The following is a 10014-nucleotide window of genomic DNA, read 5'->3' on the forward strand; positions in this document are numbered from 1 at the left end:
AATAATATATATACACATATATATTAATATATATTATATATTTAATATATATTGTATAGACACACATACATATTAAATATTATAATTATATTTATATATATTCATAATATATAAATATAATATATATGTTTAATGACATTTATATATAATAGTAATTTATATATACTATAATATATGTAATAGTATATATGTTATATATACTATTATATATAATTATATCATATATATAATATATATACTATACTTATATATAAGTATAGGAAATAATTTATATATATGATATAATATATATATAATATTATATATAGTGTATATATAATATTATATATTTATATATATATTATTTATTTATTTTATATTATATAAAATATAATATATTTATATATAAATATATATATTTGTATTTATTTTATATTTACATTATTTATAATATTTATTTATTATATATATTAATTTTTTTCAAACATTTGTTTGTAATCCTCTAAATTAGTAGCAATTTTTAATTTTTGATTACATAAAACCACTGGCTCCCATAAATCAATTTCACCATCTTTCAGGCTTATGTAAATAACAAATATATATATATATATTTTACTTTGCTTGTTAGATATGTAGCAAAAAGAGTTCCAGTGTTCTGCAATAAGTCTTCAGATAACAAATAAACTGAAAATTCTGTTTTTCTAAAACATCATTCTTAACTTAAAGCAAGAAATTTGGTTCATAATCTTATACAGAGTATTTACAATGAGAAAAATTCAGAAAAAACTTGAAATAATGAGGCATGTTGAAAAAAAGTACTTGCCCATTACAGCACTGAATTTGAAAACGCAGCAGTTAAGGCAGGCTTTTAACAACAACTGGTGATCCAGTAGTGGCAAGCAACAGCAGATATATAAATTTTAAAAAATTGTGAGATGATTAATTAAAGATCAGTTTATTGCTGTGAAGCAATTGACCCAAAATCTTGATGTTTCTTTAGTGAGAAATTTCCAAGAAATAAATTCATAAAAATCATCAGTCTCACTGTGTATTTAAAAGCTACCAGGCACATTTTAAAGAAATTCATGTCTATTTTGCAACTTCAAAAGAGAAGTAACTAGGTAAAATGGAGAATCCAATTAGAGCACCAAACTAAAAATGGCTTAAAGCCTCCTTCAAAGTCAATGTCAGAAGCACCTTGGATAGCTAAGTGGATCTAACAGGAGAATATTTTATAAGACCCCACATTGATAATATAACCACAAGCTCAAACCAAGCTGAAGAAGGTGACTTTGCAAAACTCTCATTTGAATATTAAATGAATGATTGAAAGATTGAGTTTAATCTAAATTTGTTTAACCTTAAAATTGAATGGGAGCCAATAATTTAGTTATTGCCTTTTACATAGTTATTAAATTTGCCTTTTTTATAAGGATGGTGTCTGTGATGATCTAAATTTGTTAACTGTTTTATGTAAAACAAGTGAATCAGATATTTTAAAGCAGACAAGTGAGTTTTTGGCATCCTTGGAATTGATTGAGAAAATGATACAGTATTTATATGTATAGGTAAAATTTATGGCACAAAGGTTTCTGATGGAATAGCCCACATCAAAGCTACTGTGCATTGCAATTGGACTCTAAGCCCCTTGATAATTTTCTCAATGTATCCAATGGATTGGCATAAATGTTAAAATAAGCAAATAAAAAATTATAGTAGTTTGAATTTTCTGTTTCAGACAAATCTGTAATAAATAAGAATAAACTAAGATGTAATAAAATAAGATTTTGAAAACCTGTACTTATACGCTGGTATAGAAGTGCATAGGTAATCATCAGCCTTCAAATCAAAAATTGAATAATTATTTTCTATATGAACAACAATAATTAAAAAGCATCACAACAAAAAATTTAAGAAATAAAACTAAAAAGTGACAGTAAATCCATGGCTTATTTTAAAATTATGTTTAAAAGCTGGCTAAAACACATAATATTGTTAAGACAATGCTCAGTCAACTGATGTGAATACTTTTGTAAGTGATGAATTTAACTGTGGGTAGTTTTGGCCATTCATTTTAGGATTATTTCTACCAATGATATACTAGTAATCAGATTACTTAAATTACAAACTCTGGTAATTTGTATTTCTTAGCCAATTCATGAGAAAATTGTAAGCAATTCTCATCAGATATTTTAGGGTTAATTTAAAATAAAATCCCTCATTAGTCCTAAACTCTTTAAATTCATTCATATTTCAATCACCTCTATGTTACCATCTCTCCTTGAAAAACTGCCCATATTCCTGTACTTTTATTTAGATTCTATAGATCCAGTTTATAAATTTCAAACTGCATAACATTTATATATATATGTATATATATATAGTGTATAAAGATATGTGTGTATATATCTATCTATCTATATATATATATATATATCTCATAAAATGTGTATACACACATTCACACACTTTTTTTTTTAGAGACAGAATCTTGCACTGTTACCGATACTGGAGTGCAGCATCACAATCATAGTTCACTGCAGACTCGACCTCTTGAGTTCATGCATTCATTCTCCCACCTCAACCTCCCATGTAGCTGGGACCAAGGCATGTGTCACCGTGCCTGGTAACTTTTTAAATTTTCTGTAGGGATGGTGTCCGCCTACATTGCCCATGCTGGTCTTGAACTCCTGGGCTCATGTGATTCTCCCTTCTTGGACTCACAAAGTGCTGGGATTAGAGGTGCGAGCCGCTGTCTCTGGCCAGTTGACATATGATAAATACCACTTGCCTTCACTATGTGTAGCAAGAATAAAACTGTTCATTGAATTCTAAGTATTGGATGTTCTACAAATGACTGTGGCCTTGAAATAATCAAAGGAATGACTAGCCTCCGTAGAGATCTGCGTACTCTGAGTACCTTTCTTGGTGTGTTGACTGCCATTCTCTTTCATACAGCCTCATATCAATGACTGTTTTCATACAGCCTTCTATCAATGGCTCTCAATATTTAATGGGAAAAGTAATCATGTGCAGTTGGTGTTTATTAAAATAAAGATTTCTGGGTTTTAAAAGAAATAAAGAAAATCAGAATTCCAGTAAGCAGTGCCTAGGAGTCTACATCTTCAATAATACTGTGTATATTTCCTATCCCAATTAGTCATAGGCACACCCTGTCGAAGATCTTTGATGGTAGAAATGAAAAGCAAACAAAATAATAATTTTCTTTCCAAGGAGACTATTGCTCCTACCTTGGCCATTTTTAAAACATTATGTTTTCAAAAGATGTGAAAAAATCTAAAATATTGAGCATCAGAGATTTTCTAACAGATTGCTTTCAAAACATCCTATTTAAAGTACGTGGATAGAATGTTGATGTAAAATTTAGTCATAAAATATTTTGGCTCCAAACTTACATGAGAAATGTGTTATAGCTTGTTGAAGAGCAGCATGAATAAAACAGGAAGAACAAAAAAAATTATTGCAGCTAAAGTTGCGTGTCATGGCTTTTCCTGTGTGTCATCCATGTAAAGCTCTTTATGCAGGTTTTTATTAATGAAGACTGCCACACAAACATAATAATGGGATTAGAGTCACTATCACCAAAATGTATGACAAAGAAAAAGTTATCTGTTAGGATATGTCTGAAAATGTTCTGAAATGTCAATGCCAACTCCTGTTTCTGTGCTGGCACTAGTAAAGTGCTATCCTTCCTTTCTCTTCAGCAAACTCATTTTGATGATTTGCTGTTCACTGCCTATTATGTGATTCAAACATAATCTATTCAAAATTACAGATGGCTATTCGAATATCAGTTCTATTGCAAACCTTGCAGTACAAAGTGAGACAGCTTGAACTTCAACAATATCACTTCAGCAGGAATGTTCATTTATCACTAACAACCCTGTCACAACAAGATGATGTATTAAAGATTTGCTGTATTTCGTTTTTAGTTAGAGCAATCGAAGCTGATGCTATCATTGGGATTCATAACATAATTGTGTAAAGTTCTTTTTCTATGGTCTTTGATACCATCATAGTTATAACATTTTCCTGCAAACATTTTAACCTGGAAAACTATTTGCATGTCAGAAGTTGCTACAACGTGACTAAACTCAAAAGACAGAAATAGAAATCTCTATGTGTCAAAAAGAGAATGATCCTAGAGTCATAGCACTGAAGTTGAAGCCATCATGTGGGAAAAGGAATTGTGGTTGGAATTGTATCAGATAGATGCCTTATGGCATTATTGGCCTTAAGATGCCTTAGGATGGTTATGATCTCATGAGAAGATGGAGCCCTGAGCTAGGAAATTTCTATTCTATTAATGATCAAAGACCAGAAAATCTGCACCAGACAGTCAAAAGATTTCAGTAAATGGGAAAAAATTGCCCAGGCTATGGGTAGCAACAGTCAACTCCAAAAAAAAAACTTGACTATATACCAATAAGAAGCAGGGGCCTGAAATCACATTACTCATATGGCATAGGAATTCCAAGCTAAGAAATACAGTGTAAAATAGAAGAAAGATTCAAAACTAGTGGGCCTCACTGCACCTAAGCAGAGTTATGCATAGATAGTCTTATGGAGAAGTTCTATAGCAAATGGTATGTGATGACCTTCCAGACAACAAATTTCCAACTAAAGATGAACTCATGAAGAAAAATTATAAAACATACAAAAAATTTCAAAGGAGAGAGTGTCTGTAGACCCAACAAGTGTGGAATGCATACCTAAGTAATTAGAGAAATTATGATTGAACTGGCCTTTTAAAAAGTGTAGCTTAAAATGTTCAAAGAGACAAGAAAGGAATCATCACATAAGATAAGAGTATTATATGGATAAAACAGACAAGTAAAAATCCTACAGTTGAAAAATACAGTCTTCAAGATTTAAAAGCATATCTTGTAAGTAGAATAGGTACTACAGTAGGCACAGCTAAAGAGAAGTTTAGAAATATGGAAGATGATCTGAAGAAATCAGCTAGAATACATCACAGAGTAGAGAGAAATACAGCATGAAAAATTCCAAAAAAGAAAAAAAGAAGCCCAACATGAGTTCCAGAAGGAAAGGCCAGGTAAAGGAAATATCTAAGCGATAATGGCTAAGAACCTTCAGAATGAAAGCAGGATGTAGATCTCTGAATTAAAGATGTATTCATAGTCTTAAAACTTAGTTTAAAAAACATAGTTTAAAAACTTTAAATCCACACACATAAAAAGAAATATTACTAAAAAAGAAAACCAGTTAATTATAATGGCAGTAGATTTTTCATCAGTGAAAGTAGATGCCAAAGTAAATACAATGGAATAAAATATTCAAAATACTCAGGGAAAATCCCTGTAAATATAGAATTCTATCACCTTTAATAGTAAGAACAAAAAAATAGACATTCAGCTGCCGCTACAAAGGATCTTGCTATTTCTAACAAGGGAACTCAAATCACTTGTGTGTAATTGAAGTTACAAGAATTCAACCACAGCCTATATAATAAGTTAATTTCACATTTTTTTCGATGACAGACAAAATTTACAAGTTTAACAGTTTTCTAGGACAAGTATTTTAACAAATATAGTTCTTTTAAAAAAACATTTTGGGACTCAGGATTATAAATCAAGCAAATTTATAAATCATTTTATTCTTCTTAGAAAACATATGTAAAGAGAAACTCAACTTTATGATGATAATATAAAAAAACAAAGGCTTAGCACAATGGGTCATGTCTATAACTCCAGCTCTTTAGGAGGCTGAGGTAGGAGGGTCACTTGAAGCCAGGAATTTTAGACCAGCTGGGCAACATAAGGAGAACTCATTCTCTAAAAAAAAAATGTTTTAAATAAATTAGCTGACTATTGTGGCATGTGCCTGTGGTCCCAGCTACTGGGGAGGCTGAGTTAGGAGATGGCTTGAGCCCAGGAGATTGAGGCTGCAGTGACCTGTAATTGCACAACTGCACTCCAGCCTGGTGACACAGTAAGATCCTAAGAAAACAAACAAACACACACACTATAAATTTAATGTAATTTTATAGTAATTCACCAGTTAAAGTTTGCTTACTTTCTCTTATCTATATAATCTATGGTTTAATCAGAGGTTTACCTTTCCAAAGACTAATGGTAATTGTCTTCTAATTTTTTTCAAGTTTCCCCATTAAGCTCATACTTTGGGCTTATAAACTCCTATTGTCCTTCCCAGCAAAATCTAAGTTGAAGATCATAGAGATTATAAAATTCTGTATCTACAAGAGACTAAGAGTTTAATATCTCTTGTATTGGTTCATTCTCACACTGCTATAAAGAATTACCTGAAACTGGGTAACTTATAAAGAAAAGAGATTTAATCAACTCACAATTCCACAGGCTGTGCATGAGGCATGGCTGGGGAGGCCTCAGGAAAGTTGCAATCATGGCAGAAGGGTGGAGGGGAAGCAAGCAGGTATTCACTCGGTGGCAGGAGGGAGAGAGAGAGGGACGGGGGGAAGTGCCATACACTTTTAAACCACCAGATCCCATGTAAACTCACTCACTATCATGAGAACAGCAAGGGGAAGTCTGCCTCCATGATCCAATCACCTGCCACCAGATCCTTCCCCCAACATTGGGAATTACAATTCAACATGCGATTTTGGTAGGGAGACAGAGCCAAACCATGTCACCTCTAAACCATACTGAAAGGACTTCCAGTGAATATATTTCAGCAAGATGAAACAAGAACCTAGGAGAAAAAAAATACCATGCAAGTATCGATGATGAGCAAGGAAGTCAGAGATACGGGTTTGTAAAGTACCCAAAATAAATATTGAGTAGAAGTTAAAATTAATTTGTGACAACATTTACAAATTAACAATGTGAAACTTAAACACTAGACAACAATAACAAGGAAGATTGGAGGGAGAATTTAGACAGTGGAGTGTGCTAAATTCTTGTCTTGTTCAAATAAAGAATGAAGATACTGACTAAAAAGAGACCATGTTACAAAATTATAAAAACTAAGATAACTGTAAAAGATATAGTTAACTATAAATATCATGAAATATTTATGTATCACTTCTAAAATAGGAGAGAAAATAAAAGCAGGGACTCCAGTGCTACCAAGCGTGGGTTTCTTGGTGCTACCATTTACAATACATGAACCTTGGAAAAGCTATGTAAGCTCTCTTCACCTCAGTTTCTTCATTCATAAAATGGGATAATAGTAGACACTAACTCATAAAATTGTAATTAGGCTTAGCTAATAGATGATTTAATATACTAGTTACATCTGGAGTTATGACTTAAATATAGGGAAAACACATTGAACAGAGTGTAGTAAAAAAGAAATACTCTATAAGTTTAGGTATTTTATCTATATTATCTTATTTCAGGTATTAAAAAGAACTGAAAGTAAGTATTAAAAATTTACAATTTACAAGGTGGGTATAAAAAGGTAGGAGGAAAGAAAGAAAGGGACTGAGAAGGGAAGCTGGGAGGAAAAGGGGGAAGAAAAACTTCAGGTGACTACACAGTAAAGAGCAAAAGACAGGAAATATTTCTGTTATTGTAACCCAAAAGTTGTTAAGGCCTAATAAAATGCAGATTACACTTGGATTAAATAGAAATGTTACAAGTACTGTAATGATTATAAGGTGAATGTTGCAAAATGGAGGATATTCCCCTATAAATACCCCAGTATAGCTGCCTGTCTCTTAAAACTACTTTACCATGAAAAACATTGATCATGAAATTGAAACATTTATAAGAATTATTTCTTGTATCTATGTTTCCAGGTAACAAAATGAACAGAGACAAGTAAAACTGTCATCTCAGATTGAAATAAAATTAGCTGCATTTTCTATTTTAAGTAAGATTGAATATTTTCCTCTGTTTATTAACCATTTGTCATTCTAGTTCTGTAAAATGTCTGTTCAACCTCATAGCTTCTTTATCTATTAGAAGGTTGGATGATTTTTTATTTACATATAAAACATTCAAAATACTTCAAATATTAACCCTTTAACATTTGTGTTGCAAATGTTTATTCCAAGTTGTTTCTCCATTTTTATTTAGTCTATATTTCTCTTTGAAATATAGAATTTTCAAAGTGATATTTTCATACAGAAAGCTCTTTACCACAAGTCGTTTTTGCTTTAGATTTTTTATTCACACACACAAAAAAGTTAACTTATTTTATTTTTAAAAGATTCTGTGTATAGCAAGATTAAAAATTTTAGTTCTTTATAATTGATAATGACTCATTTGTCATTTATTATATATAGTAAGACAAAAAATATTTATGTATTATATATACTTACTTTATATTCCTATTTCCAAGCTAAAAATCCCTATTTTATTGCTCACTCTTTCTCTTTTAGAAACAGTCCAATACATATATTTAATAAGTACAGCTTATAAAATACTTGGAGTTCAGATGAAGTTAGAATACTATTATTAAGCTTAATTTTCAAAATTGTATGCAGTTAAGCTTCTGAAAAAACAGGCCCTGGCACAGTGGCTCACATCTATAATCCCAGCACGTTGGGAGGCTGAGGCAGGTGGATTACTTGAGCCTAGGAGTTTCGAGACAAGCCTGGCCAACATGGCAAGAGCTCATCTCTACTAAAAATATAAAAATTATCCAGGTGTGGTGGCGCATACCTGTAATCCTGAGAGGCTGAGGTAGATGAACCCAAGAGGTGGAGGTTGCAGTGAGCTGAGATCTTGTCACTGCACTCCAGCCTGCGTGACAGAGTGAGACTCTTGTCTCAAAAAAAGAAAAAAAAAAACAAAACCAAAACCAATTGCCTTGTAATAGATTGTATATGAACATGATATAAAGGATAATTAAAAGGATATTCAAAGAATAGTAGTACTTCCTTCCATTATTGTTCCCTAACCACTAGTTCTACTTTTCAGAGGTAAAATTATTTTTTATCTCTTCAGAGATACTCTATACATAAACTAGCGACACAGGGTTCTACAGTTCAGCATGTGGACGCTGTTGCTCCTCCAGCAGGAGGGGGCGGTTACTGTGTTACAGGAGTGTTTTGGCGCTACTTTACCAGCCGGAAATCTCCATAGTCATTGGCGCCTCTGTCCGGACTTCGTTCGTGCCCACAGGGCTTACTCTACCCACTCAACCCAGTGGGCTGCACTCAGCTCGCGGTACAGCCCAGAACCCGCAGCCGCTCTGCGCTCAGCCCGCGATTGGTCCAGGCAGGGCGCAGCTGGCTTCCACCTTGGGCACCGGTGTCTGGGTGAGGGGGACGTGGTGGTGCTCCAAAATTCGGAGTTGCAAGCTACTGCGGAGCCCCAAAGGGGTGTTGTGGGTCTCACCAGGGGAGTCCTGAGGTCTGAGCCACCAAGAAATGTTATAGCTGCCTCTCATTCCTGCCTCCTGCAACATGGCAAACTGGGGTGTGTTACAGCTCGCTGCTTCTGCAGTTCATTTGCGTTATAGCTCGTTTGTTCCCGCTGCTCACAGTGCAGTGAGTTCTGGGTTCTCGTCCTGCAACCAAGAGGAATTAGGTGTGCAGACACTGGAGAGTAAGTAGGGCGGAGAAGAATTTTATTGAGCAACAGAAGGAAAGCTCTCAGTGGAGAGGGGACCTAAGAGTGGGTAATCATCTGCGTGAGAGAGGGCGCTGAAAGTGGGTAACACAATGTATGGCTGAGTTCAGGGTTTTCATTGGCTCAGAATGGGGACTGCATTCTGACTGGTCCATGGGTAGGCCTGGAAAAAGCACCATTTGATTGGCAAAAGGGCGTTGAGGATGTTCTCACTCTGGTCGTGGACCCTACGCAGAACTGGCAGCTGCGTTTTCAGGCTTCAGGCTGTCTTTGGCTTGAAGGTGGGATTTCACCAGGGACCTGTCCCTATCTGTCTAGGAATCTGTCTGCTTCCATTTGCTATCAATGCCCCCTCTGAAGAGGTACTTCTTTTACTTATTTATTTATTTATTTAATTGCATTTTAGGTTTTGGAGTATATGTGAAGAACATGCAAGATTGTTGCATAGGTACACACGTGGCAGTGTTATTTGCTGCCTTCCCCCCCATCA

This window comes from Sapajus apella, unplaced genomic scaffold, assembly GCF_009761245.1.
Source record: "Sapajus apella isolate SASKATOON/1434 unplaced genomic scaffold, GSC_monkey_1.0 scaffold121, whole genome shotgun sequence".
Taxonomy (NCBI): domain Eukaryota; kingdom Metazoa; phylum Chordata; class Mammalia; order Primates; family Cebidae; genus Sapajus; species Sapajus apella.